General features: G+C 35.8%; 1 pseudogene; it reads right to left on the bottom strand.

Annotated features, from left to right (window-relative positions):
- Positions 1 to 1,835: 1,835 nt before the first annotated feature.
- Positions 1,836 to 1,954, bottom strand: LOC114226978 (5S ribosomal RNA; annotated as a pseudogene).
- Positions 1,955 to 3,767: the final 1,813 nt, after the last annotated feature.

Here is a 3,767-nt window from a genome sequence, read left to right as displayed (position 1 = left end):
AATACATTAATTTGCATGTATATCAGTGATATTCTCTGTATTAGTAAAGTTTACATGGAAAGGAGCAGAACATCTTTGAACTCTACTTTACTTAGATACAAGATAGGCATGATCCAAATTCTGTATTTCTTTTTTAAAAATATTTTTATTGATTCCAGAGAGGAAGGGAGAGGGAGAGAAATATAGAAAAATCAATGAGAGAGAATCATTGATCGGCTGCCTCCTGCAACCCAGGCACATGCCCTTGACCGGAATTAAACCCAGGACCCTTCAGTCCGTAGGCCAACACTCTATCCACTGAGCCAAACCAGCCAGGGCCAAGTTTTGTATTTCTTAAGCTAAAAGTTAAAGGGGCTGGCACTTTTTTTCTGATGTAATAAGACATGCATTTTTTAGAACTTGCATCAATTAGTTTTTAAGTGTATGAATTCTCATAGCTATGTAGCATTTTAGTAGCCAATGTAATTAAATTGATATTTTGTATCAGTTAAATGTATATATTTTGTGAATGCATTACATAATACTTTACTTGAATGCTTATGCAGATTTTTTTCATTTAAGCCATTTAAAAATATTTTCACTTTCAAAGTCAATTTAAAATTAATTTTTATATTTAAAATGTATTAAAAATAGGTATGAAGTACAAAGAATCATAATAAATAGACTCATATACAAATTGCTCTGCATAAGGGAAAAAGAAATCTCATGCCTTTAACATATTTGTACTCCTAAAATTATAGAGGAACCTCAATTATGAATTTTGGATTTATTTTTTAATTGCTTTAGAAAAATGATATCACTCATTTTGATTTTTAAACAACTCATTGTTTACTTCACATGCTCCTAAAATTTATTAAGTATAATTAAATGTGCATATTTACCTGATGCTTTCTAGCTCAACTTAAGATCTTTGAACTTTAGGTTCTCCCCTCTATGTTTTTACAGGTAGCTGAAGTCCATTCATTTATATTGCTATATAGTCTTACATTGTATGCATACAACCCAATTTATTTATCTGTTCTATTACTGATGGATACTTCATCTCTGATGAAGACATATATTCCTCTGGTAATAGGTATACAAGAGTATCTTCCACTTAAATATTGAAGATTAGAATTTCTAGTCATTGGGACATATATGTTGTCATTTTATTTTGATAATGTCAAGTAATTTTCCAAAGTATTTGTGCTAGGAGAAACCAAGATGGCGGCATAGGTTAAACACCTAACCTACAGCCGGGCACAACAATTTCAAAAATACAACTAAAAGTCAAAACGGACATGTGACACCTTAATCAATAAAGAAATTAAAAAAAAAATAAAAATGCTATAAAAAAAATATTTGTGCTAATTTACATTACCTCCTGCCAGCAATATATGAAAGTTCTGTCATTTCAAATCATCACCAATATTTTATATTTGAAGGATATGATTTTTTATAACAATGTTGTTGCATGTAAAATGGTACCACACTATAAACCACACTATAAATTTAGTTTAGAGTTTTACATTGCTAATACATTTGAGCACACAGTATTTTTGTTTTAATGGTGATTCTGATTTTTATTTCTGTCAAATACAGTTTAAGTCTTTATTATCTGTTTCATTTTTTTGTCTTTCTCTTATTTGTTTATGGAGTTTTTATTAGATATTCTGAATAATCTTCATTTATCATTTATATAATAAAATTTTTTTCTCAATCAGAGATTCTTATTTTCACTTTTTTATGATTTTCAATAAATAATAATTAATTTATATAGTCATAATATATAGCCAATGTTTTCTTTCATGTTTTTGTTTTATTTTTTTTGTTTTTTGTTTGTTTGTTTGTTTTTAAGCCTACAGCAGTCGGTATTCCCAGGCGATCTCCCATCCAAGTACTAACCAGGCCCGACCCTACTTAGCTTCCAAAATCAGACAAGATCGGGCGTGTTCAGGGTGGTATGGCCACAGACTATTCTGTGTTTTTTTGTGTCACTTGTTTTACTATCGCCAATTTGTACCGTGGTGGGCAAAAGTAACTTTACAATTATTCATATGAAAAAAGACATACAGGTTATGATTATTACATAACTTTATTAAATCAAAAGAATTTCACTCACAATTGTATACTTATTTTTGTACATCTTTGTATATTTCCCTGAAATGACTCTAAAGTTTTATAATTTTATCTTTTACATTTTTTTTTACCTCAAATTGATTTTAACTTACTAATGTGAAGGAAATTCTATTTACATTTTTGTCTAATTTGAATACATGATTGATGAAACCTATATATATAAAGGCCTAATATGCAAAGTGTCCCCTCGGGCGTTTGATAGACTGGAAGTTCGATCACTCGCTATGACATGTGCTGACCAGCAGGGGGTAGCACAGAACAAAGGAAGGCCCCAGCCTGCTAGGGACCCTACCCATGCACAGATTTTGTGCACTGGGCCTCTAGTAATATAATAATGATTTAGGTAATTTTGTTGCAACCTTGTCTCAGTGGTACAAGCCAAAGTTTCAGAAGTCTCCTGCCTATTTGATTTAATGGATTTATTCTACTTTAGAACCTAACTTTTGACATGAGGTTGCTACTTCTTTCTGTTTTGCTTTTTACCCTCTCTAGCTTTTATGGACTAATTTGCTTATTTTTCAATTGATTTTTGTCTCTATTATTTTATACTAGAGGCCCAGCGTGCACAAAATCGTGTGCGGTTAGGGTCCCTAGGCCTAGCCTGGCCTCCATCGCATGGCCTCTGCTGCCCTGGGACGCTACGTAAAGCTCCCCGCCCCGGGACGCTCCGCAATGCTTGCGGGTCCCGACTGCTCCACGAGGCTACCCCCGTCCCTCAACTGCTCTGCGAAGCCTGCTGCTGCCCAGTGAAGCTTGCCGCTGGACTCTCTGGGAAACTCCCCCTGCCCCGCCACTGCTCCACGAAACTCCCCCACCCCTCAACTGCTTCACGAAACTCACTGCCTCCTGGGTGACTGCTCCGCTAAACTCACGGCCACCCCGCGAAGCAACCCACCATCGCTGCTCAACAGTCCCCAGTCCAGCCTCGCTGCCAGGCCCCCCTCATGGCTCAGGGGCTGAGGGAGAGGGGGGACCGAGAGGTGCTCCATGCACTTCATGGTGACCAGTCTCCCGTTTGGTTGTGACGCCACTTAGCTCTTTATATATATTAGGATTATAGTCCCCATCTTGATTTTTTTAATGGTTACCCTAGAAATTATAGTATGTGAACTTATCAAAATCTCTATTAAATATTGTCTTTACCCTACTCCTGACCATTAGCATGACATAGAACACTTAAATCCCAATCACTTTCTCCCAATTCATACGCTATCATCTATTTAATTCAATCTTTCTTTTAACAGCACAATTTATTACCATTCTTTTTTTCTAGTCATTGTGCTTTTGTTTTATCTTCTCACCCAAGGATATGTTCATTGATTTGAGAGAGAGGAAGACAGAAACTGATGTGAGAGAGAAGCATCAGTGGGTTGCCTAAGGTATGATCCCTGATCAGAGACCTAAACCACAACCTAGTTAAGTGCCCTGACCAGGAACCATCCTCATCACCTTGTGGTGTATGGGACAATGCTCCAACTAACTCAGCCACCCGGCCAGTTTGTGTTCGTTTTGATTTGCAAACTTATTAATGAATTTCTCAGCTTTTTATTTCTTCTGAAATATTCGATCACATGATCTGAGATTATTTTTCTTTTGCCTGAAGGTTAACTTTACTGTTATGTGTTTCTGGCATCTTGGTGAATCTGATT

Source organism: Eptesicus fuscus, chromosome 3 (assembly GCF_027574615.1).
Source record: "Eptesicus fuscus isolate TK198812 chromosome 3, DD_ASM_mEF_20220401, whole genome shotgun sequence".
NCBI lineage: Eukaryota > Metazoa > Chordata > Mammalia > Chiroptera > Vespertilionidae > Eptesicus > Eptesicus fuscus.
This window is presented reverse-complemented; position numbering and strand designations above follow the sequence as displayed.